The following is a 27,719-nucleotide window of genomic DNA, read 5'->3' as shown; positions in this document are numbered from 1 at the left end:
GTGCACCAGCTGGTTTAAGCTGGTGAATGGGGTGCCAATCAAACAGGCCACTTTATCCTGGATGGTGTCACACTTCCTGGGTGTTGCTGGAGCCATACTCATCCAGGCAAGTTGACAGTATTCCATTGCATGCCTGCCCTGTGCTTTCTGGATGTTGGAGGGACTTTGGGGAGACAGGAGATGAGTCATTTGCCACAGAATTCCCAGCCTCTGTCCTGCTCCAGTTGCCACAGTATTTAGATAGCTGGTCCAGATGAGTTCTTGGTAACATGGTAATGGGGAGTTGCCAGTTTAAAATCAAAGGTGTGAGCTGTGGCACAGCGTTTACCACTCTCGCCTGAGTCAAAAGGTTGTGGGTTCAAGCTCCACTTCTGGAGCTTCTCGTCTGATACTCCCATGTGCATTACTGAGGAAGGGCTGCACTGTTGGAGGTGCTGATTTTTTTGGATGAGATTTTAACCTGAGGTCCTGTGTCTCAGGTGGATGTAAAATCTCCCATGGTTGTATGTGAAAAAGAGTAGGGATGTCTGGCCAATATTTGTCCCGCAACCAATACCACTGATTATCCAGCCATTTATTTCATTGCTGCTTTTGGAACCTTATTGTGTGCAAATTAGCTGCTGTGCATCTTACATTTCAAGAGTGTTTGTAACTTTTATTCTTTATTGAGATAGGGTGACACCGGTTAGGCCAGCATTTATTGCCCATCTCTAATTGCCCTTGAGAAGGTGGTGGTGAGCTGCCTTCTTGAACCGCTGCAGTCCATGTGGTGTAGGTAAACCCACAGTGCTGTTAGGGAGGGAGTTCCAGGATTTTGACCCAGCGACAGTGAAGGAACGGTGATATATTTCCAAGTCAGGATGGTGAGTGACTTGGATGGGAATTTCCAGGTGCTGGTGTTCCCATCTATCTGATGCCCTTGCCCTTCTAGGTGGTAGTGGTCATGGGTTTGGAAGGTGCTGTCAAAGGAGCCTTGGTAAATTCCTGCAGTGCATCTTGTACATGGTACACACTGCTGCTACTGTGCACCGGTGGTGGAGGGAGTGAATGTTAAAGGTGGTGCATGGGTGCTTATGAAGCAACCTGCTTTGTCCTGGATGATGCCAAGCTTCTTGAGTGTTGTTGGAGCTGCACTCATCCAGGCAAGTGGGGAGCATTCCATCACACCCCTGACTTGTGCCTTGTAGATGGTGGACAAGCTTTTGGAAGACAGGAGGTGAGTTATTCACTGCAGAATTCCTGGTTCTGACCTGCTCTTGTAGCCACAGTATTTATATGGCTCGTCCAGTTCAGTTTCTGCCAATGGTAATCCCCAGGATGTTGATAGTGGGGGATTCAGTGATGGTAATGCCATTGAATGTCAAGGGGCGATGGTTAAATTCTCTATTGTTGGAGCTAGGCATTGCTTGTCACTTGTGTGATGAAGTTGTTAACTGCCCTTTATCAGCCCAAGCCTGAATGTTGCACAGTTCTTGCTGAATATGGGCACAGACTGCTTCCGTATCAGAGGAGTTACGAATGGTACTGAACATTGTGCAATTATCTGCGAACATCCCCACTTCTGACCATATGATGGAGGGAAAGTCATTGATGAAACAGTTGAAGATGGTTGGTCTGAGGACACTACCTGGAGGAACTCTGGCAGTGCTGTCCTGAGACTGAAATGATTGGCCTCCAACAACCACAACCATCATCCTCCATACTAGGCATGACTCCAACCATTGGAGAGCTTTCCCTGTGATTCCCATTGACTTCAATTTTGCTGATGCTCCATACTTGGTCAAATGCTGCCTTCTCAAGGGCAGTCACTTATGGAAATTATCACTCTTTTGCCCAGGCTTGGAACTAGGCTGTAATGAGCTGTGGAGCTGAGTGGCCCTGGTGGAACACAAACTGAGCATCAGTGAGCAGGTTATTTCTGAGTAAGTATTGCTTCATCGCACTGTCGATGACAGCTTCTGTCACTTTGTTGATGATTGAGAGTAGATGGCTGGGGTGGCAATTGGTAATGCTATTGAATATCAAGGGGAGATGGTTAGATTTGTCCTTATTTTTTGTGGACCGTACTTCATTGGCCGTAATGTGCTTTGCGGTGTCCTGAGGTCATTAAAGACATTATAGAAATGCAAGTTATTTCTTTTAATGTAGAGTCTTGTGTTTAATTTGCCTCCTGCACTGGTGAACAGAGTTAGCAGCTGTGGACTCACCTTCAGCCCTTTTGTGAGCTTCATGTCTGGATGTAAATTGGATGGGTAGTTCAGTTTCCCATAAAGAAATTACATCTTGCTTCTTTTTTATTAAGTTATGTTTTTTTGGAATACTCCAAAGAAAACTGTTTTTTAAAACAGTTTCAAGATTTGGAAGGCCAGAACAAACATTTACTGTCTCTCTCAATGAGACAGGGTCAAAATTTCCCTGGACTTGTACTGCCCTTCCAGGGTAGAACCAAGCTCCCAGGTTAATTGTTTTGCTTGGGGAGCCTTCAGAACTTTAGCAGGAGTGTCTAGATTGGCCCCAACTCAAAAGAAATTATTTGAGATTTCTCTCATGGCAGAAGTTTTTCCAACCTTGATGCTAATGTGTCCTTAGCGGTGTAGATGGAGGCTTCAGCGCCAAGGTACTTGCTGTATTTCAAGTTCTTCGACACACATTTCTGTTAAACAATGTCTTTGGTTGAAGCATCGTTATGTAACACCAGGGTAAGTTTTTCCAACGAGGATATGCAGAGGTTTCTCTTGGTAGCTTGTGGGAATATATTATTAAACACCTCAATGCTGTAGCAGGAAGGTGCTTGCCTCATTGTCTCGTGGTTGCTGGTTTCAGTCTTAGCTGAAAGGAAAATTTCAACTTTCCAGTCATACACAGGTTGACTTTAGTTGGCTCCCTCTAGGTAGTGGGGAAGTGGGAGGCAGTGTTCCTTTGGAAAAAAACTGATCTGTGTCCAGCTCATAAGGTACATTTGGCCCTCTCTGGGCTTTTTTATGGAGAAAGAGGCATTGAATTATATTAACCCATTAATTGCTGGTAGGTTCAAGGGCATTCCTATCCCTTTTGGGCTGACTGATTATTCTACTTTGCGATTCTCGGCTTGTGACATTAGCTGAATGGAAGCCAGTTGTTCATCCATGCCTCTGACACCTCTAGACTTGACCATTCAAACAGACTCCTGGCTGGCCTCCCCCATTCTACCCTTTGCAAACTTGAGGTCATCCAAAACTCTGCTGCTCATGTCCTTACTCACACCCGTTTCCTTTCACCTGTGCTGGCTGACCTACATTGGCTCCCAGTCAAGCATAGACTTAATTTTACAAATTTTATCCTTGTTTTCAAATCCCTCTATAGCCCAGCCTCTCCTGTCCTCCAACATCTTGGCCCTTCATGGTATCTGTGCAAGTTTAATTCTGGCCTTTTGAGCAGCCCCAATTTTAATTGCTCCAACATTGGTGGCTGTGCCTTCAACTGCTGAAACCCTAAGCTCTGGAATTCCCTCCATAAACTTTCCAGCTTCCTCTTCCTGCTTTAAAATACTCCTTTAAACCTACCTCTTTGACCAAGCTTTTGGCCATTTGTCCTAATCATAGAATCATGGAATGGTTATGGCACAGAAGGAGGCCATTCAGCCCATTGTGTCTGTGCTGGCTATCTGCAGGAGCAAATCAGTTAGCCCCACTCCCCTGGCCTTTCCCCCTATCCCTGCAACTGTTTTTCTTTTCAGGTGCTTATCCAATTCCCTATTGAAAACCACAACTATGTCTGCTTCCACCACACAATCAGGCAGTGCATTCCAGACCCTAACAACTTGCTGCATGAAAGAGATTTTCCTCACATCGCCTTTGGTTCTTTTGGTCAATCACTTTAAGTCGGAATCCTCTGGTTCTCAACCCTCTAGCCAATGAGAACAATTTCTCTCTATCTGCTCTGTCAAGACCCCTCATGATTTCGAACGCCTTCATCAAATCTCCTGCCAACCTTATCTTCTCTAAGGAGGATAGCCGCAGCTTCTCCAATCTTTCCACATAACTGATGTCCCTCATCACTGAAAGCATTTTCATAAACCCTTTCTGTGCCCTCTCTAAAGCCATCACATTCTTCCAAAAGTGCGGTAACCAGAATTATACACTATACTCCAGTTGAGGCCAAACCGATGTTTTATAAAGCTTCATCATAACTTCCTTGCTTTGGTACTCCAGGATTCTATTTAAAAAGCCCAGGATCCTGAATGCCTTTTTAACCACTTTCTCAACCTGCCCTGCTACCTTCAACAATTGGTGTACACATATCCCCACGTCTCTCTGTTCCTGCATTCACTTTAGAATTGTATCCTTTATTTTACATTGCCTCTCTTTGTTCTTCCTTCTAAAATGAATCATATTACACTTCACTGCATTAAATCTCATCTGCCAAGTGCTCTCCCATTCCACCAGCCTGTCCCTGTCCTCTTTAAGTCTGTCATTCTCCTCCACACATACTTTCAAGTTTTGTGTCATCTGCAAATTTTGAAATTGTGCCTTACATCCAAGTCTAGGCTATTCATATGTATAAGGAAAAACAGTGGTCCTAGTTCTGACCCCCTGGGGAACCCCACTATAAATCTTCATGCAGCCCAAGAAATAATTATTCACCACTACTCTCTGTTTTCTGTCACTCAGCCAACTTCAGATCCATGTTGTCACTCTCACTTTCAATCGTGGGCTTCAACTTTGTTGGTAAGCCTGTTTTGTGGGACTTTATCGAGTGCCTTTTGGAAGTCCATATACATCACATCAACCATATTACACAACCCTCTCTGTTACCTCAACAAAAAAAACCAAGTTAACCAACGATGATTTGTCTTGAACAAATCTGTGCTGGCTTTCCTTAATTAATCCACACTTGTCCAAGTTACTGTTAATTTTGTCCCGGATTATCATTTCTAATAGTTTTCCCAACACTGAGGTTAAACTGACTGGCCTATAGTTGTTGGGTTTATCTTTGCACTCTTTCCTTGAACAAGGGTGTAACATTTGCAATTCTCCAGTCCTGCACCACCCACTTTCTAAGGAGGATTGGAAGATTATGGCCAGTACCTCCATAATTTCCACCCTTACTTTCCTCAGACCCTCACCTGCATTGATCCTGGTGGTTTATCAACTTTCAAGTACAGTCAGCCTGTCTAATACCTCCTCATTATCAATTTTTAACCCATCCAGCGTATCAAGCACCTCCTTGTTCACTCCAACTTTGGCAGCACCTTCTTCCTTGGTAAAGACGGATGCAAAGTATTCATTTAGTACCTCGGCAGTGCCTTCTGCCTCCATGCATAGATTCTTTTTTTGCCCCTAATTGTGTCCACAGGGTTCATGGTCTGAAATCATTGAGCTCAATGTTGAGTCCAGGAGTCTGTAAGGTGCTCCATCAGAAGACAAGGTGCTGTTCCACAAGCTTCACTGGAACACTGCAGCAGGCCAAGGACAGGAATGTGAGCAGGAGAGCAGGATGGGTGGTGTGCATGACAGATGTCAGGTTGATAGGAATCACAGATTCACGGAATTGTTACGATGCAGAAGGAGGCCATTCGGCCCATTGTGTCTGCACTGGCTCTCCGAATGGGCATTATGACTTAGTGACACTCTCCTGCCTTTTCCCCATAACCCTGCAAATTGTTCCCATTCAAATGATGATCTATTGCCCTCTTCAATCCCTCGGTTGAACCTGCCTCCACCACACTTCCAGGCAGTGTGTTCCAGACCCGAACCACTCGCTGTTTGAAAAAGTTTCTTCGCACATCACATTTGCTTCTTTTGCAAATCACTTTAAGTCTGTGCCCTCTCGTTCTCGATCCTTTTACGAGGTGGAACAGTTTCTCCCTTTCCACTCTGTCCATCCCCCTGATGATTTTGAACACCTAATTCAATTGAGATCATCTTCCTCCCTTTACTATCCTTTTGCTATTTGTATGTCGACGGTTGACTTTTGGCTTCCCTTTTACATTAGCTTCCAGTCTCTTTGTCTCATTTCTTTTTTTTACTAACCCTCTGAACTTTCTATATTCAGCCTGGTTCTTGCTCGTATCATCGACCTGACATCGGTCATGCACACCACCCATCCTGCTCTCCTGCTCACATTCCTGTCCTTGGCCTGCTGCAGGGTTCCAGTGAAGCTTGTGGAACAGCATCTTATCTTCTGATGGAGCACCTTACAGCCTCCTGGACTCAACAACAATATAAAAACAGAAAATGCTAGAAAATCTCAGCAGGTCTGGCAGTAACCGTGGAGAAAGGAACAGGGTTAACGTTTTGAGTCGGTATGAGTTCTTCTGGGCTGGGGTATTTATTAAATAATTTACTTCACTCAGTCTCTTTTCAATGCTGCAAGGCCCATTAAACCATGCCTTTAATGGTTTGCCTGACATTGGCAATAAGACTAACACCTCCTCTCAGCAACAAAACCATAAACTTTTGCCCTCATACCTGTACTTGTCTTCATCACTTGCTGTGATATCTTTAACGTTTCTTAGCTAACTCAGGTACTCTGTTCAGAATTTCTCTGAATTTTGTCACCTAATCCAGGAGAGTCGTTTCTGAATTTTGACCCACTAGTTTCTCCAGAATCAACTTAAGGTACTTCAGGACCATAGACTAATTCAAAAGGGCTAAACCCTGTCGATTTGTTAGGTGCATCCCTAATAGTAAATAACAATAATGGAATCCCTCGAACTCAGTCCTGTGGGTAGTATTGACTATAAACCCTCATCATAGTTTTCAAAGTTTGATGCCATCTCTCTAAAGCACCTTGTAATTCAGGATATTGAGCTGATGACTTAAATTGTTTTATCCCCAGTCTGTTCATTACTTCCTTAAACAGCTGTGACATGAAATTCGAACCCTGATCTGACTGTATTTCTTTTGGTAACCCATAACTTGCAAAGAATTTGGTAAACTCCTCTACAGTCCTCTTTGCTGTAATATTTCATAAATGTATCGCTTCCAGAAATCTTGCAGACACATCCATGATTGTCAGCAAGTACTGATTTCCACTTTTGCTCTTAGGTAGGGGTCCTGCACAATCAAACAGGACCCTGGTAATAGGTTCCAAAAATGCTGGAATCTGAATCAAAGGTGCAGGTTTAATCACTGCTTGAGGTTTTCCTGTCACCTGACATGTGTGACACGTTCTATAGAATTTGACTACATCTTTATGCAGTCCAGGCCAAAAGAAATGTTTTTATATTTTTGCCCAAGTTTTCCTAATTCCTAAATGTCCAGCTATTGGAATTTCATGAACCACTCTTAATATTTCATTCCTGCGTCCAGATAGTATTATTATTTGATGTCCCACTGCCCACTTCTCATCTGCTGGAATATGAGAGTCTCCATTTCGTCATTAACTCATTGCCTTTAAGGTAAGAACACACTGGAATACATTCTGCCTCTGTTTCCGAATATGCTCTCTGCTTTAACTGCTTTATTCATGGACCTTTCTGTTGTAACTTTACCAATTTTATTGAGCTAAACATTTCAGCTTCACTCTCTTTAACCTTCTCTTCCTGCAGTCTTTTCAAAGACAGATCCAGCTAACTGGATGTCAGCATCCTTCCCCTGTCTTTTAGATTCTTCCTCTTCCTGTTTCAACCTGTGAGTCTGTGATCTTGTTACTACACAATCTAGAAACAATCTAGGATGCTCTTCCTGCAACACCTCTGTTGATTGCATTTCCACAGGCTGCTCGACTACAGTGGGCATCACCGACATCTGTGACCCAGCTATATCATTACCTAGGATAAACTGGACCCCTTCAATGGGCAATCTTTCCACCATCGCAACAACCACCTCCCCTGTTTTCAACTTACTTTTCAAATTTGCCTAACACAATGGAGTATTATTTAGTATCTCCATGAATTCCACTAATTAATACACTTTCCTGCAATACCCCTCTGGGCAAAAACGAGCACTATCCCATAACATTAAGGACTGACTAGCTCCTGCGTTCCTTAAAAATTGAATATCTTTGCCTGCTCCACACTGTACGTGTGGAAAGTGTTTCCCTGCACATACAAAACCTTTAAACATTTCTGTAACCTGCCCTTCAGAACTTCCTTGGGTAAACTGTGAACACATTCCCACTTCTTTAGCTACCATTAATTCTTCCTGCTCCACCTCTATACAAACTACTGTTTTACCTTGCCCCTGGATTTCAGAACCCATAGTGCTCTTATTTCCCGAACTTTTCTGTGTTCCAATGATTGTAACAGGTTTTTTCCTGTAACCTCCAACACATTGACTTTGTGTGCCCCACCTTATTACAATGGAAACATTTAAGTCTTCAAGTGTCACTTCTACCCACAGCACTTTCCTTTCTGGTCTGAGGGGTAATTTCCTGAAAATTCCCAACTGTCCCTTCTCTTCCCTGACTACCTGCCTTCCTTTCACCTTCCCACTTTCTATCCTTCCCGAATTTAAGCGGTGACAGAGAAAAGGTTTCGATCTATGGACAAGCTCATAACCATCAGCTATCCCTGATGCTTACCTTTTTGCCGTTTTACCCTCTGCTCTTCCACATGAGTTCTAACTAACAAAGAAAGTGAACCTTTAAATCCTTCTGAAATAATTACTTCTCTAAGAGCTGCATATGTTGTTTCTATCTTAAATGCCCATACCCAAAGGTCAAAATTGCTTTGTTTTACTCTCTCAAACTCAATATAAATCTGTCCAGGCTGTTTCCTTACCTTCCAAAATTTCTGCCTGTATGCCTCAGGAACCCACTCATATGCACTCAAAATAGCTTTTTTTACAGTATCGTAATTCACAGATACTTCTGACAGTGATGCGTATGAACCCCCCCCTACCAACCTAGACTGTAAAAGCAATGTCCACATTTCTTCTGGCCATTTCATTTGCTTAGCTATCTTCTCAAATGAAATAAAGAAAGCCCCTATATCCATTTCTTCAAATTTGTGAAGAGCCTGTACAATTTTAAACATTTCCCCGCTGGGTTTTGAGTTGGAGGTGGCCATTTCACCATCAGAACCTTCCTCAGCATCTGATGTCCCTTTTTTAAGGTCCAGCTTTTCAAGCTGTTATTCTCTCTCTCTCTCCTTTTCTCTTTCCTCCATTGCTAACTTCTCCCCTTGCAGGTGAAGTTTTTGTATTTCCATTTCTTTTTGAAATGTTCTCTCTTTTTCGAGGCTCGAGGGGCCGAGTGACCTACTCCTGCTCCTAATTCATATGTGAGTGTTGGTCCTCTAGAGAGTGACAGTGGGGAATTAATAGTAGTTAATAAGGAAATGGCAGATGAAATGAACAAATATTTTGCTTCTGTCTTCACTTTAGAGGATACAAAAAACATTCCAGTAATTGCTGTAAATCAGGAGCAGAAGGGAGAGGGGAATTTGGTGAAACTGCAATCGCTAGGGAAGCAGTAGTGAGTAAACTGTTGCATCTCACAGAATCACACAATCACAGTGCAGAAGAGGCCCTTCGGCCCATCGAGTCTGCACCAACATGTGAGAAACACCTGCCCTACCTACCTAATCCCATTTACCAGCACTTGGCCCATAGCCTTGAATGTTATGATGTGCCAAGTGCTCATCCAGGTACTTTTTTAAAGGATGTGAGGCAACCCACCTCCACCACCCTCCCAGGCAGCGCATTCCAGACCGTCACCACCCTCTGGGTAAAAAAGTTTTTCCTCACATCCCTCCTAAACCTCCTGCCCCTCACCTTGAACTACATCAACTGCACTACCCTCATCTACATACTTGATCACCTCCTCAAAACATTCAATTAAATTTGTTAGGCATGACCTCCCTCTGACAAAGCCATGCTGACTATCCCTGATCTAACCTTGCCTCTCCAAGTGGAAATAGATACTCTCCTTCAGAACTTTCTCCAATAGTTTCCCTACCGCTGACGTGAGACTCACTGGCCTGTAGTTCCCTGGCTTATCTCTACAACCCTTCTTAAATAGAGGAACCACATTAGCTGTTCTCCAGTCCTCTGGCACCTCCCCCGTGGGCTGAGAGGAATTAAAAATTTGGGTCAGAGCCCCTGCGATCTCCTCCCTTGCCTCCCTCGGCAGCCTGGCACACAAATCATCCTAACCTGGAGATGTGTCCACTTTTAAGCCTGCCAACACCTCCAATACCTTGTCACTCCCTATATCAATTTGCCTAGGAACCTCGCAGTCTCTCTCCCTCAGTTCAATACCTTCATCCTCATTCTCTTGGGTGAAGACAGATGTGAAGTATTCATTCAACACTCTAGCGATGTCTTCTGGCTCCACCCATAGATTGCCCCCTTGGTCCCTTATGGGCCCTACTCTTTCCCTGGTTATCCTCTTCCCATTGATATACTTATAGAATACCTTGGGATTTTCCCTACTTTTACCAGCCAGAGCTTTCTCATATCCCCTCTTTGCTCTCCTAATTGCTTTCTTAAGCTCCACCCTGCACTTTCTGTACTCCACTAATGCCTCTGCTGATTTGCTTCCCTTGTACCCGCTAAAAGCCTCTCTTTTCCTTCTCATCGTAACCTGAATATCTCTGGTCATCCATGGTTCTCTGGGCTTGTTACTCCTTCCTATCACCCTAGAGGGAACATGTTGAGCCTGTACCCTCCACATTTCCTTTTTGAACACCCCCCACTGCTCTTCTGTAGATTTCCCCACAAGTAGCTGTTCTCAGTCTACCTTAGCCAGATCCTGCCTTATTTTACTAAAATCCACTCTCCCCCAATCCAAAACATTTTTTTGCAACTTGTCGATTTCTTTGTCCATAACAAACTTAAATGTTGTGGTCGCTATCGCTAAAATGCTCGCCCACCACCACCTCAGCCACCTGTCTGGCTTCATTCCCCAGAATTAGGTCCAGCACTGTGCCGTCCCTTGTTGGACCCTCCACAGATTGACTGCGGGCTGACAAGTCTCGAGGTCCAGATAGACTTCATCCTAGGGTCTTAAAAGAGGTGGCTAATGAGTAGATGCATTGTTGTTAATTTTCCAAAATTCTCTAGATTCTGGAAAGGTTCTATCAGACTGGAAAGTAGCAAATATAACCCCTTTATTCAAGAAAGGAGGGAGGCAGAAAACAGGAACCTATAGGCCAATTAGCTTGACGTTTGTCATGGGAAAGGTGTTAAAATCGATTATTAAGGAGTTATAACTGGGTACTTAGAGAAACTCAAGGTAATTGGGAAGAATCAGCATAGTTTTGTGAAAGGGAAATCATGTTTAACCAATTTATTGGAGTTATTTGAAGGAGTTTCATGTGCTGTGAATAAAGGGGAGCCTGTGTTTGGATTTCCAGAAGGCATTTGATAAAGTGCCACATCAAAAATTATTGCGGAAAACAAAAGCTCATGGTGTAGGGGGTATTGCATTAGCATGGATAGAAGATTAGCTGGCTGGCAGAAAACATAAATGCATAAATGGGTCTTTTCCTGATTGGCAGGATGTGATGAGTGGAATCCCACAATTTACAACAGTGACTTCGATGAGGATAGTGAAGGCATGATAGCTAAATCTGCAGATGACAGAAAGATAGGTACAGAAGTATGTTCTAAGGAGGTTGCCGACAGATATAGATAGGTTGAATGAGTGGGCAAAAATATGACAGATGGAGTATAATGTGGGAAAATGTGAAGTTGTTCACTTTGGCAGGAAGAATAAAAAAGCAGACTATTAAACAGAGAACGGCTGTAGAATTTTGTGCTCCAGAGGGATCTAGGTGTTCTCGTGCATGTGTCACAAAAAGTTAGTATACATGTACAGCAAGTAATTAAGAAGGCTAATGGAATGCTATCCTTTATAATGAGAGGAATTAAACTTAAAAGTAAGGATGTTATGCTTCAGTAATGCTGGGTATTGGTGACACCACATCTCGAATATTGTGTGCAGTTTTGGTCTCCTTACTTTAGTAAGGATGCAAATGCATTGGAGGTGGTGCAGAGGACGTTTACTAGATTGACACCTGGAATGAGTAGGTTGGCTTATGAGGAAAGGTTAGATGGACTGGGCTTGTTTCCACTGGAGTTTAGAAGAGTGAGGGGTGACTTGAATGAAGTATATGAGATCCTGAATGGCCTCAACAAGGTGGATGTCGAAAGGATGTTTCCTCTTTCGGGTGAGTCCAGGACTAGGGTGCACTGTTTCAAAATTAGGGCTCGCTCTTTTAGGACAGAGATGAGGGGAATTTTTTTCTCTCAGAGGGTTGACAGACTTTGGAACTCTCTTCCTCAGAAGGTGGTGGAAGTGGGGTCATTGAATATTTTTTAAGGCAGAGGTAGATAGATTCTTGTTAGGCAAGGGAATCAAAGGTTATCAGAGGTAGATGGGAATGTGGAATTCGAAACACAAACATATCAGCCATGATCTTAATGAATGGCGGAGCAGGCATTCAAGAAGGGGCCAAGTGGCCTACTTCTGCTATTTCTTATGTTTGAATGTTACGACCAGAATGGGAGGAGTGCGCAGTTGATCTAGCCCCACTACTCCACGTCACAAATTTCATTTAAATGTTCAATTCACTGACCAAAACGGCCAATTATTTACCTTCGCGACTGCTAGCCAGAATAAAATAGACTTTAACCAGGCTTCTTTCAATAAACAACAAACTTGTCAATTGTTTAGGAAACTCATCTTGTCAAATAGAAAGACAAAGTTTATCAACATACAGTATGGAGTATGAAATTATACTAGTTACCGTTTCGAGATACCCTAAGTCTCACACACACACAAACACACACACACAAACACACATACGCACAAAAAACAATGAAATAAAAATAGAAATGGAGGAATTCGGCCTAAGGTTAAAAATCAATGGTTCAAAGGCAGTGGATTTCTTGGAATGGTGTCCGGGTTATACGCTTTGTCCCGCAGCACTGATCCATGAAACAATCAATGACTTGGCACTGCCTTCCAGGCAGACTCAAGGAATACTCGAGGGTATTCTACTCCAGCATGTAGGGCATCTCAGGAGCAGCCTATATTCACTTCCGGCTGTGGACAGGCCCTGGACTGCACAAAAGCTGCTGTCTTCCTTCTCAAGCAGTTGGTTCTTCTCAAAGCAAAACCAAAACCAACTTTTTGAAACACAGTCTTCCAGGCATTTTTTTTTTTAGAGCCATAAAAACCACATGATCCCTTTTGTACACAGCTCACCCAGGTCAAGAGGTTTACAGTTTCTTTCAGCTGCTTAATTACCCTTTCTTGTAAAAAGATGCATTTTTTAGGAATAGCAATCAGAGTCCTGCATTAACCCTTTAACGGACAGCCTTCTAAACACAAATTCTTCCAGAACGTCCTTAGTCTTTGAAGATGAGCCATTTTCTGAGTAGTGTTCATGACAATTAGTTTGAAGTAGGAGTTTTCCCTGGTGCCTGGACAATAGTTAGATTTCAAGCAACACGACTGAAACAGGTTATCTGGTTATTATCGTATTGCTGTTTGTGGGAGCTTGCTCTGTTTGTAGGAGCTTGCTGTGTGTAAATTGGCTAATACATTGCAACAGTGACTTCTTATTTATTCTTTCACGAGATGGGTGTTGCTGGAGAAGGTGGTGATGAGTTGCCTCCTTGAACCATTGCAGTCTATGTGGTGTAGGTGCATCTACAGTGCGGTAAGGGAGGGGACACTACTCTTCAAAAAGCACTTTGCCTACTGTAAAAAAACATTGCCATTGGTGGTGTGATGTCACACATCATATGTAGGTGAATTTTAACCATTTTGTGCATTTCTTGGCAAAACACATCAGGGAAAAGGCAGAGAATGCAAATGTTTTTTGATTCACAAGGGCAATCAGGGATTTGCAATAAATGCCAGTTGAACCAGCAACGTCCACACCCCATGAACAAATACATTTTTAAAAAATAGTTGAATGCTTTACTTCTTGGTTAATGAAAGCTGGGGAATGTTTATTAAGGAAATATCCATGTATGAAGTACACTCAGTCATGAGGCATTTTCTACTAAAATTAGAACCTGTGGCTAAAACAGTGTTGCTGGAGCAACACCTGTAGCTTGTCAATCATTTTTATTCAACAACGCTGTTCTAGGAGATGTGTTCATCATCGCTCGATGATAGCACTGTCTCTGGGCCAAAAGGTTGTGGGTTCAAGTCCTACTCCAGAGCCTTGAGCACAAAATCTAGACTGACACTCCAAGTGCAATGTTGAGGGAGTGCTGTGCTGTTGAAGGTGCTCTCTTTCAAAGCAGCAGCAATGTCTATTCCTCAATCAATACCTAAAACAGATTATCTGGTCATTATCACTTGCAGTTTGTGGAATCTTTCTATGTCCAAATCAGCTGCCACATTCCTTACATTACAAGGTGAGTTGAGAGTGACTGCCCTTGACATCCAGGCATCAAGTACTCGTGGTTAAATTGAAGTCAATAGGGACCAGGAGGAAAACGCTCCACTGATTGGATTCACTGATTGGCACAAAGGAAGGTGGTTGTGATTGTTGGAGGTCAATCATCTCAGTCCCAAGATTTCGCTGCAGGGCTAGTGGGCACGGTCCTAGCTGCTTCATCAATGACCTTTCTTCAATCATAAGGTCAGAAATGGGGATATTCGCTGATGATGCACAATGTTCAGTCCCATTCGCGACACCTCAGAGGCTGAAGCAGTCGGTGCCCATATGCAGCAAGACCGGAACATCATTCAGGCTTGGGCTGACAAGTGGCAAGTGATATTTGCACCACACAAGTGCCAGGCAATAAGCATCTCCAACAAGAGAGAATCTAACAATCTCCCATTTGACATTCAATGACATTACCATTGCCGAATCCCATAATATCAACATCCTGAGGCTTACCACTGGCCAGAAACTGAACTGGACTAGCCATATGAATACGGTGGCTGCAAGGGCAGGTCAGAGGTCAGGAACTTTGCAGCGCCTAACCCACCTCCTGACTCCCCAAAACCTGTCCACCATCTACAAGGCGCAAGTCAGGGGTGTGATGGAACACTTTCCATTTGTGGCTCCAACAGCACTCAAGCACCTCGATACCATCCAGGACAAAGCAGCTCACTTGACTGGCACCCCATCTGCCCCCTTAAACATTCAATCCCTCCACTGCTGATGCACATTGGCAGTGTTGTACCGTATACATACTGGTATAGAAATGCCAATGGCCCTTTAACAGCGCCTTTCAAACCTGCCACCTCTACCACCTAGATGGCCAAGGGCAACAGATGTAGGGAATATATCATCCTGTCTTGGAACTTTATCGCCATTCCTTCACTGTCACTGGGTCAAAATCCTGGAACTCCCTCCCTAACAGCACATGGACTACAGCGGTTCAAGAAGGCAGCTCACCACCACCTTCTCAAGGGTAATTAAGGATGAGCAATGAATGCTGGCTTTACCAACGACCCTCACATCGCATGAAAGATTAAAAAAAAACAACAGTGGCTACACTTCAAAAAAGTACTTTATTAGCTGTAAAGATTGTGAAAGGTGTTATATAATTACAAGCCCTTCCTTTTGTCGATGTATTTTTGTTAGCTAAAACAAAAACAGAATTACCTGGAAAAACTCAGCAGGTCTGGCAGCATCGGCGGAGAAGAAAAGAGTTGACGTTTCGAGTCCTCGTGAAGGGTCATGAGGACTCGAAACGTCAACTCTTTTCTTCTCCGCCGATGCTGCCAGACCTGCTGAGTTTTTCCAGGTAATTCTGTTTTTGTTTTGGATTTCCAGCATCCGCAGTTTTTTGTTTTTATTACTATTATTGTTAGCTGTTGGATGTTACCGATACACATTGACGTGCCTTCACCTGCTTAAGATATGACAGGTGTTCTGTTGCGTGACATCTGCGTGCAGAATAGGCAATGCCAATCCATGATGCACAGCCAGTAGAACACACTGTTGCATGCAACCGTGGTTGTTTAGTGAAAGGGTATCTGCATATGGCTTTCCATAATAAGCACTACTCACAAAAAATAATGGGATCCGACTCAGTAACAAAGAATTCAGCATTCCTCAAACAACATAAATTGTGGTCACTCTGATTTTAAACAAGCTATATGCCAATTGGATGGAGGCCAACTAAAATCAGACCCTAGGAAGGTATGCTGCTTTAGGGGAATTTCTGTTCCTGACTTCTCAGTTTACACCAAGGCTTGTGTAATAAAGTAAAGGAACACCTTGAATACGTAGCAAGTTGTACCAGCAAGTGCCTGATTTATACAGGTCATGATGGTCCAAAGCACAATGCCCAGTCTGTGCTGTGAGGGGCTTCAATTGCTATTGTATAAAGGGGATCAATTGGTAGGGTTTTAAGGGAACTAATCAGGCAGTATTCCCACTAGTAGTCGCTTTCCAGCAACTCCCATTATGTTTGTGCATAACAAGAAAATAAGGCCCAAGTCTGATACCTCAGATAGTCAAATAGTTTATTAGAATCATGTAATGAATGGTCAATCGGGATGTCAGTGTGTCAGTGTGAAGCCAGCTGCTTTGGACAACCTTTTGATCACTTGTCCTGATTTCTCTTTATGTGGCCCTGTGTCAAATGTTGTTTGATAATGCTCATGTGAAGCGTACTGTAGCACAGTAGGGCCATGAGTTCACTCCGGAGACTTGAGCACATAATACAGATTGACACTTCAGTGTAACACTGAGGAAATGCTGCGCAGTTGGCGGCGCCATCTTTTGGATGAGATGTTAAACCAAAGCCATGTCTGTCCCCTCAGGTGGATTTAAAACAATCGCATGGATCTATTTTGTGATAAGCAGGGAAGTTCTCCTGGCGTCCTGGGTCAACATGCACCCCTCAACCAAGGCCACTTTAAAATTACCTGATTATTGTGGGATCTTGCTGTGCGCAAAGTTGGCTGCCACATTTGCCTGTAAAGTTACAATGGTTGTGCGATTAAGTATCTTCCAAAAGATTTAATTTAATTTAAAGGGGTAAGTCATGGCAGGAGAGCTCAAAGCTGTGGTGTGCTCCTCCTGCTCCATGCGGGAAGCCAGGAACGTTTCCAGTGCCCGGGGCCAGCATGTGTGCAGGAAGCGTCTCCAGCTTCAGCTCCTGGAAGCCCGGGTTTCGGAGCTGGAGCGGCGGCTGGGGAGTATCGTGGATAGCATGTATAGAGAGGTGGTCACACTGCAGGCTAAGAGTCCACAGGCAGGAAGGGAATGGGTGACCAGGCAGAGCAAGAGGACAAGGCAGGCAGTGCAGGAATCTCCTGTGGCTATTCCCCTGCAATACAGATATACCGCTTTGGATACTGTTGGGGGAATGGCCTATTGGGGGAAAGCAGCAACAGCCAAATTCATTGCACCACAGTTGGCTCTGCTGCACAGGGAGGAGTAAAAATTGTGGGAATGCAATAGTTATAGGGGATTCAATTGTAAGGGGAATAGATAGGTGATTCTGTGGCCACAAACGAGACTCCAGGATGGTATGCTGCCTCCCTGGTGCTAGGGTCAAGGATGTCTCAGAGCGGCTACAGGACATTCTGAAGGGGGAGGGTGAACAGCCAGTGGTACAAACCACTGTTTTAGTACAAACGACATAAGTAAAAAAAGGGATGAGGTCCTAAAAGCAGAATATAGGGGGTTAGGAAGCAAGTTGAAAAGTAGGACCTCAAAGGTAATGATCTCAGGATTACTACCAGTGCCACGTGCCAGTCAGAGTAGAAATAGCAGGATATATCGGATGAATACGTGGCTGAAGAGATGGTGTGAGGGGGAGGGTTTCAGATTCCTGGGACATTGGGGCCAGTTCTGGGGGAGGTGGGACCAGTACAAGCTGGATGGGTTACACCTGGGCAGGACCGGGACTGATGTCCTAGGGGGAATATTTGCTTGAGTGGTTGAGGAGGGTTTAAACTAAAATGGCAGAGGGATGGGAACCTATGCAAGGAGTCAGAGGAGGGTGAATCAAGGACAAGAACAAAAGACAGAAAAGGGAATAAGAAAAGTGACAGGCAGAGAAATCAAGGGCCAGAATCAAACAGGGCCTCAGTGAAAAATAGTGGGAACGGGACAAGAAATGTTAAAAGGACAAGCCTTAAGGCTTTGTGCCTTAATACCAGGAGCATTCACAATAAAGTGGATGAATTAACCGTGTAAATAGATGTAAACAGGTATGATATATTCAGGATTATGGAGATATGGCTGCAGGATGACCAGGGATGGGAACTGAACATCAAGGGGTATTCAGTATTTAGGAAGGACAGACAAAAAGGAAAAGGGGGTGAAGTTACATTGCTGGTTAAAGAGGAAATTAACGCAATAGTGAGGAAAGATATTAGCTCCGACGATGTGGAATCTATATGGGTAGAGCTGAGAAGCACTAAGGGTCAAAAAACGTTAGTGGGGGTTGTATATAGACCCCCAAACTGTAGTGGTGATGTTGGGAATGGCATTAACCAGGGAATTAGAGACTCATGCAATAAAGGAACATCTGTAATTATGGGTGACTTTAATCTGCATATAGATTGGGCACATCAAGTTAGTAACAATACTGTAGAGGAGGAATTCCTGGAGTGTATACGGGATGGTTTTTTGGACCAATACGTTGAGGAACCAACTGGAGAACAGGCCATCCTAGACTGGGTATTGTGTAATGAGAAAGGAATAATTGGCAATCTAGTTGTGTGAGGCCCCTTGGGGATGAGCGGCCATAATATGAAAGAATTCTTCATCGAGATGGAGAGTGACGTAGGTGATCCTGAGACTAGGGTCCTGAATCTTAATAAAGGAAACTACGATGGTATGAGATGTGAGTTGGCTATGATGGATTGGGAAACATTACTTAAAGGGATGACGGTGGATAGGCAATGGCAAACATTCAAAGCGCGCATGGGTGAACTGCAACAATTGTTTATTCCTGTCTGGTGCAAAAGTAAAACAGGAAAGGTGGCCAAACCATGGCTTACAAGGGAAATTAGAGATAGTATTAGATTCAAGGAAGAGGCATACAAATTGGCCAGAAAAAAACAACAGACTTGAGGATTGGGAGCAGCTTAGAATTCAGCAAAGGAGGACCAAGGGATTGATTAAGAAGGGGAAAATCGAGTACGAGAGTAAACTTGCGGGGAACATAAAAATTGACTGTAAAAGTTTCAATAGGTATGTGAAGAGAAAAAAATCGGTGAAGACAAATATAGGTCCCTAACAGTCAGAAACAGGGGAATTTATAGTGGGGAACAAAGAAATGGCTGACCAACTAAATCCATACTTTGGTTCTGTCTTCACAAAGGAGGACACAAATAATATACCAGAAATGCTGGGGAACACAGGGTTTAGTGAGAGTGAGGAACTGAAAGAAATCAGTATTAGTAGGGAAATGGTGTTGGGGAACCTGATGGGATTAAAGGTCGATAAATCCCAAGGGCCTGATAATCTACATCCCAGAGTACTTAAGGAAGTGGCCCTAGAAATAGTGCATGCATTGGTGGTTATCTTCCGAGATTCTATAGACTCTGGAACAGTTCCTATAGATTGGAGAGTAGCTAATGTAACCCCACTATTTAAAAAGGGAGGTAGAGAGAAAACAGGGAATTATAGACCAGTCAGCCTGACATTGGTAGTGGGGAAAATTTTAGAGTCCATTATAAAATATTTAATAGCTGAGCACATGGAAAACAGTGACAGAATCGGACAGAGTCAGCATGGATTTACGAAAGGGAAATCATGCTTGACAAATCTACTGGAATTTTTCGAGGATGTAACTAGTAGAGTTGATGAGGGGGAGCCAGTGGATATGGTTTATTTGGACTTTCAGAAGGCTTTTGACAAAGTCCCACATAAGAGATTAGTGTGTAAAATTAAAGCACATGGGATTGGGGGTAGTGTATTGAGATGGATAGAAAACTGGCTGGCAGACAGGAAACAAAGAGTAGGAATAAACGGGTCTTTTTTCCGAATGGCAGGCAGTGACTAGTGGGGTACCGCAGGGATCGGTGCTGGGACCCCAGCTATTCACAATATATATTAATGATTTAGATGAGGGAACTAAATGGAATATCTCCAAATTTGCAGATGAGACAAAGCTGGGTGGGAGGGTGAGCTGTGAGGAGGATGCAGAGATGCTTCATTGTGATTTGGACAAGCTGAGTGAGTGGGCAAATGCATGGCAGATGCAGTATAATGTGGATAAATGTGAGGTTATCTACTTTGGTAGCAAAAACAGGAAGGCAGATTATTTTCTGAAGGGCTATAAATTGGGAGATGGGAATGTACAACGAGACCTGGGTGTCCTCATACCAGTCACTGAAGGTAAGCATACAGGTGCAGCAGGCGGTAAAGAAGGCAAATGGTATGTTGGCCTTCATAGCCAGTGGATTCAAGTACAGGAGCAGGGATGTCTTGCTGTAATTATACATGGCCTTGGTGAGACCACACCTGGAATAATGTGTGCAGTTTTGGTCTCCTTATCTGAGGAAGGATGTTCTTGCTATAGAGGGAGTGCAGCGAAGGTTTATCAGACTGATCCCTGGGATGGTGGGACTGACATATGAGGAGACATTGAGTCGGTTAGGATTATATTCGCTGGAGTTCAGAAGAATGAGGGGGGATCTCGTAAATACCTATAACATTCTAACAGGACTAGACAGGGTAGATGCAGGAAGGATGTTCTCGATGGTGGGGGAGTCCAGAACCAGGGGTCACAGTCTGAGGATATGGGGTAGACCATTTAGGACTGAGATGAGAAGAAATTTCTTCACCCAGAGAGTGGTGAGCCTGTGGAATTCGTTACCACAGAAAGTAGTTGAGGCCAAAATATTGTATGTTTTCAAGAAGGAGTTAGATGTAGCTCTTGGGGTGAAAGGGATCAAAGGATATGGGGAGAAAGTGGCAGCAGGTTATTGAGTTGGATGATCAGCCATGATCATATTGAATGGCGGAGCAGGCTCGAAAGGCCGAATGTCCTACTCCTGCTCCTAGTTTCTATGTTTCACATTTACCCACATTATACTGCATCTGCCATATGTTTGCCCACACACACAACTTGTCTAAATTGCCCTGAAGCCTCCTTGCATCCTCCTTACAACTCACAATCCTGTCTAGTTTTGTGTCATCAGCAAAGTTGGAAATATTGCATTTGGTTTCTGCATCCAAGCCACTTATATATATATCGTGAATAGCTGGGGCCTAGCCACTGATCCCTGTGGTACACCGCTAGTCACCGCCTGCCATCCGGAAAAAGACCCATTTATCCCCATTCTCTGCTTCCCGTCTGTCACCCAATTCTCAATCCATGCCAGTATATTACCCCCAATCCCATGTGCTTTAATTTTGCCCACTAGCCTCTTATGTGGGACCTTATCAAAAGCCTTCTTGAAATCCAAATACACGACATCCACTGGTTCTCCCTTATCTTTCCCACTAGTTACATCCTCAAAAAACTCCAGTCGATTAGTTAAGCATGGTTTCCCTTTCATAAACCCATGTTGACTTTGTCTAATCCTTTTAATGCTTTCCAAGTGTTCTGTTACCATGTCTTTTATAATAGACTTTAGCATTTTCCCCACTACTGATGTTAGACTAACTGGTCTGTAATTCTCTGTTTTTGCTCTCCCTCCTTTTTTAAATAGTGGGGTTACATTTGCCACCCTCCAATCTGTGAGGACTGCTCCAGAGTCTATAGAATTTTGGAAGATGACCACCAATGCATCCAATATTTCCAGGGCCACTTCCCTTTAGTACTCTGGGATGTAGATTATCAGGCCCTGGGGATTTTTCAGCCTTTAACACCATTAATTTCTCCAGCACCATTTTTTTACTAATACTGATTTTCTTCAATTCCTCCCTCTCACTAGATCCTTGGTTCCCTTACATTTCTGGGAAATTATTTGTGTCCTCTTTTGTGAAGACAGAACCAAAATATGTGTTCAACTCTTCTGCCATTTCTTTGTTCCCCATTTCTGACTGTAAGGGACCTACATTTCTTTGATAATTTTTTTCTCTTCACATACTTATAGAAGCTTTTACAGTCAGTTTTTATGTTCCCTGCAAGTTTACTCTCATACTCCATTTTCCCCTTCTTGATCAATCTTTTTGTTCACTTTTGCTGAATTCTAAACTGTTCCCAATCCTCAGGCTTGCTGCTTTTTCTGGCAATTTTATATGTATCCTCTTTGGATCTAATACTATCCCTAATTTCTTTTGTAATCCCTGGTTGAGCCACCCTTCATGTTTTATTTTTGCGCCAAATAGGAATGAATAATTTTTGTGATTCATGCATTAATTCCTTAAATATTAGCTATACTATCTACCACCAACCCTTTTAGTAAGGTTCCTCAATCCATCACTGCTAACTCGCGCCTCATACCCTCATATTTCCCTTTATTTAGATTCAGGAACCTAGTTTCAGATTCAACTTCTTCATTCTCCATCTTAATGGACAATTCTAACATTTTATGGTTGCTCTTCCCCAAGGGGGAACAGCAAGATTGTTAATTAATTCTTTCTCTTTGCACGATACCTAGTCTAGGATAGCCTGCTCTGTAGTTGGTTCCTCAACATATTGGTCTAAAAAAACATAATGTACACCCTCTAGAAAATCCTCCTCCACAGTATTATTGCTAGTTTGGTTTGTCCAATCAATATGTAGATTAAAGTCACCCATGATTACAGTTGTACCCTTTTTGCATGTGTCTCTAATTTCCTGTTTAATGCCTTCCCTTACATCTCCATTACTTTTTGAGGGCCTACAGACAACCCACCAATGTTTTCTGCCCCTTGACATTTCTTGTCTCTACCCAAATGGATTCCATATCATGATTTTCTGAGCCAATATCCTTCCTCGCTATTGCATTGATTTCCTCCTTTACTAACAGTGCTACCCCACCTCCTTTCCCTATTTGCCTGTCCTTCCTGAATATTGAATACCCCTGGATGTTCAGCTCCCATCCTTTACTAGATGCATGCCTAAAAATAACAGTATATATACAAATCCCTGCTATCAAACAAAATCATTTCAGTCCAGTGTCCAGGTTCTAAATGCCCATTTTTCCCTTTGAGCTTCAAACTCTTGACAATGCATCTACAATGAGTTATTCTTGTCCAGCCACATGTATAGTCTGTAGATTAAATGGCTGCAGTAATAAACTCCATCTGAATAGCCTTGCACTTTGGTCTCGAAATTTGTCCAGAAACTTTAAAGGATTGTGGTCTGTATAAACAATTGGTTCTGCAATGCAAATCTCAAAATGCTGCAATACTAACACCAGACCCAGAGTCTCCTTTTCAATCGGTGAATATCTTCTCTGTTGTACATTCAACTTCTGTGAAAATTACCCTATCGGTTTCTCAATTCCAGTGTCATCTTCTTGTAATAGTACAGCCCCCAATGCCCATATTGCTCGCGCCAATGGGCAACTTAAATTGTTTGGCATAACTGGGTACTCCTAAAACTGGTGTCATAATCAATACCGTTTTCAAATTGTCAAATGCTTTCTGACACTCCAGTGTCCATCAAAACCTTTTGTTCCTTTTTAATAGTTCAGTCAATGGAGAAACCACTTGGCTAAAATTTGGTACAAATTTCCAGTAAAACCCACTGATGCCCAGAAATCTCAAAACTTCTCATTTTGTTGTAGGCACTGGGAAATCCACGATAGCTTTGGCTTTCACATCTTCAGAGCCACCTTACCACGTCCAATGGCATGGTCCAGATATATAACTTGTGCTTTTTCCAATTTAACTTTTAGCCAAGTTTATCACCAAATAAGCTCCTTGTAGTCGACTAAATAATTCTTCCAGATGTTATAAATGCTCCTCCCATGTTTGACTGAAAACTGTCAGGTCATCAATATAAACAGCACAATTGCTCAGTTTGTCAGTCCTTGAAATGTTGCAGGTGCACTTTTCATACCAAATGGCATGACTTCAAACTGATATAGTCCATCTGGTGTCACAAAAGCCGACATCTCCTTTCCTCTCTCTGATAATGGGACTTGCCAAGTTCCTTTTAGCAAGTCAAACGAAAGTGGGACAATCAAAATTGATTGCATTGGTTGTCCCACTTTCTCAATGCAGTCTTCCAACCATGATATAGGATATGAATCCTTTTTGTCACTGCATTCACCTTTTGATAGTTCACACACAGTCCTTGTGTTCCATCTGGTTTTGGTGCCTTCATAATAGATGAATTCCAGTTACTGCAATTAGACTCAGTGATGTCATTTTGAAGCATGAATTCAATTTCTTTCTGTACTTGTGATAACTTTGCTGGATTTAATCCATAAGAATTTGCCTTATTGAAGATGAAACTTCTACACACTCATCATGTGTAGCTAAATTTGTCCTCCCCAGCTTATTCCCACAAATAGCTTTGTGAGACTGCAATAGCTTCTCCAAATCACTTTGACATTGTCTGAAAGGTAACGCAATATTACATTTAAATTTTCAAGTACTTCCTCATTATCCAATTTGATTGGAGGAAACTCAATTTCAGAATCCTTCATTTCTACCTCTTTCTCCTTATCTACCACCACTAATACCTCCTGTTGGTCCTCTTCCCTGTCAAAGTACCTTTTAAGCATATTTACGTGACACATTCTCTGCTTCTTTCTTCTACCTGAAGTATTTATTAAATAATTTACTTCACTCATTTTCTTTTCAATCCTGTAAGGCCCACTGCACCTTGCCTTTAATGAGCCAACAGTACTGGTAACAGAACTAACACTTTCTGCCCAGAAACAAAACTACAAGCTTTAACTTTCCTATTTACCTTCACTTTCATCACTTGCTGTGATATATTTAAATTTTTTCTAGTTAACTCACATGCTCTGTCTAATCTTTCTCTGAATTTTGATACATAATCCATGAGAGTAGTTTCTGAATTTTGACGCACCAATTTCTCATGAATCAATTTCAGTGGTCCCCTTACCTCATGACCATAGACTAATTCAAAAGGACTAAATCCATTCGATGCATTAGGATCATCCCTAATAGCAAATAACAAGAATGGAATTCCCCTATCCCAATCCTATGGATAGTCCTGACAAAACACCCACATCATAGTTTTTAAAGTTTGATGCCTTCTTTCCAATGCCCCTTAAACTGTTTTATCCTAAAACTGTTCACTACTTCCTTGAACAGCTGTGACAAGAAATTTGAACTCTGATCTGATTGTATTTCTTTTGATAAACCATATCTTGTAAAAAAATTTAGTCAGCTCTTCCACAATTCGGCGGGTCCAAGGGCCTGGCAGGATGGCCTTTTAATGTTACGCTGATGTATTACAATGAGCTCCCCGATCACCGTTGGCGGGAAATGCGGCCCGTCGTCGGCAGGCTGAGCAGAAGATCACAACCTGCCTTCCTGTCATTGTGAAACCAATCGCGCCATGTTGTCCACACATGCCACCTATCACACCCACTGCCAGCGGGCACAAAAGATTCCACCCCAAGTTTTTGCATTTCCATTTCTTCTCGAAATAACCTCTCTTTTTCTGCTGCCTCTAGTTCCAGTTTTTTTCATTCCCAATTCTTTTTCTTTTCCTTTTGCCTCCAATTTAACTTTTCTCAGTTCCTTCGCTTGTTCAAATCCAAGTCTCTTCATTTCTAACTGAAGTTTCGCTACCTCCAGCTGTGACTCACTCGTATCAGGTATCACTTCCAACTTTAAACGCTGTGCTATCCTTCAACTATTATCTGCTTTCATTGCCCCTTACAGGTAACCTCAACTGCAATTTATCTCTGTTAACTTACCTTTAGATATTTTTTGTAACCCAATCAGAGTTATATCTTCTATTTCCAAAAAAGGTTTTAGCCATGGATACAGCCATTTTTGCAGTTTCACCACTTAAAAAATCCTTCCCGCCAACTCCTGAATTCAAAGTGCATCTCGTGCTCACAACCTTAAGATTCACCAACTCCAAACCATTCAAGGAATTTCAAAAATCCCGCAAAGAGCCCCCTATTTATCATGACGCGGCAGATGATGTGTGCCAGGTGGATCAAATCCACGAGGGAAACTTGATCACCCGGTCACAATGATTTTGCAATATGTTTTTATTTCGAGGTTCATGCCCTGAATTCAGTAGTAGTAAGTCTACCCAGACTTCAGAGATTTTTTTAGAAAACTAAATCAAATATTTATTAACAAAAGAAAAGATTTCAAGCACATACATAGGTCTACAAATTACTACAACAATAACTCCTAAAACCCCTAATTAATCTGGCTTCCAGTTAATACCCCCATTAAGGCAATGGTAAAAGAAATAGATTTAAACAGATCCAAGCAAGTCAACACAATACCCTGGACAGTAGAATTCAAAATGGCTTTTCCCAGCATCAGTTTCTGTAGACAGCAGGCTTGATGCACAAATACTGGAGGCTTTTCACTCTTCTGGTAGATCTTACAATGCCTTCCTGGACACATTGCCTCTTCTCCTTTATACATGATTCTCCCTTTTAATATAAATCACATTGTTCCCATGTGTCTTTAGAGCTTTACCTTTCTCATAATATAAATCTTTTCATGGTGCTAATATTGTCAGTAAGCTTTGAGGAAAAATAAACACACTGCTTGGCCTAGCTTCTCTGGTTAGGTGTAACATCCTACCATCTCTTTGAAATTCAAACTGCCATGATTTATCTAAAAATGCAAATTCTCCTCACCTCACAATCTAAGATTCCAGCCACGTTTACGTATTTAGCATTTCAAACCGAGCTTCTTTTGATGAGTCAAAGCCTCCAGACCAGCTGCCTCCAACTCAATTAAATCCCACACGCACTCACAGAGAAACCACCCAAACCCCACTATTAACCTACTTTTACAATAAATGGCAACAATATTACGAGAATTATTATACTTTTGTGACATTGTTGTTGTTAATCAGTTGCTCCCATAAGTGGTCTAAGCCTCTTGCGGTGATTGATTCATTACCCTGTACTTGTACAACAACATAACCCATTGTACAATACTCACACCTGCACAATAGCATAACTCTGGAACCATAAAAGCAAACCCTTGTGAGTTGAATTGCATCAATGCATCTTTCGTGCTTGTATATTTTCAACCTCGCCAAAGGGGGTCAAAGCAAAGACTTGATACGAATTGTTCAGCTGCTTTATGGGCTGCCAGATGAAAATGCAGAACATTAATTATTACTGGATTTATTTTCATCAAGTGAGCGTGTCTTTATGATAATATAAAAAAACAACGAAACATTGCACTATCCCAATTCAGTAGGTCAGTTTGTTTGAATGAAAGATCATTTGTTAAGGTCTCTCTGCTGTATTCCAAGTCCCTCAAGGATCTTTTGGTTCCAGAATGCCTCTAATTTTCAATCCTCTATATTTCAAAAAAATCGAGATTTTTCATAAGTTGCTCACATTTTTAACTAAATATCAGCTTTTCAGTGTTGGCTTTTAGTGCCCCGCACTCCCACCTTCAAGACAATCCACCAGCCTAACTCAGCAACGGACCCTGCTGAATTGCCCTGAATAGAGCTGATTCAGCCACAAGTGTGACCAATCATTAGAATGTCACACTAACCTTCATTGTCTACTTGTTCAGGTGCTCTGCCTGGAACTTTATCTATACCTGTATTAACCTGCTGCCTTGTGAATTAGCCTATTACCAAGCCCACCCTTCCATGGAGGCACGGTTTGAAATCCCAAAATATGACAATCCGAGCTCCTCAATTTCCAAGCTATGATACAAGATTGCCTCCAATCCTGTGTGCTTTAATTTTAGCTGAGAATCTCTTGTGCAGAACCTTATCAAGTACCATTTGGAAGTCCATACAGATATAACTGTACACATTCTCCTAATC

At 42.5% G+C, this 27,719-nt stretch overlaps 1 protein-coding gene across 1 annotated transcript in view; it reads right to left on the bottom strand.

The window, feature by feature from the left end:
- The window catches only part of ostn (osteocrin), a 63,084-nt gene extending 36,060 nt beyond the window's left edge, over positions 1-27,024 (bottom strand). The window contains exon 1 of the mRNA XM_078564598.1: positions 26,910-27,024. The gene's annotated coding sequence lies outside the window, so the exon portion shown is untranslated. The remainder of the gene's footprint in view (positions 1-26,909) is intronic.
- Between the last annotated feature and the right edge of the window lie 695 nt (positions 27,025-27,719).

This window comes from Cetorhinus maximus, chromosome 19 (assembly GCF_964194155.1).
Source record: "Cetorhinus maximus chromosome 19, sCetMax3.hap1.1, whole genome shotgun sequence".
In the NCBI taxonomy this organism is placed as follows: domain Eukaryota; kingdom Metazoa; phylum Chordata; class Chondrichthyes; order Lamniformes; family Cetorhinidae; genus Cetorhinus; species Cetorhinus maximus.
The sequence above is the reverse complement of the archived record's forward strand: the minus strand, read 5'-3'. Positions and strand labels throughout refer to the sequence as shown.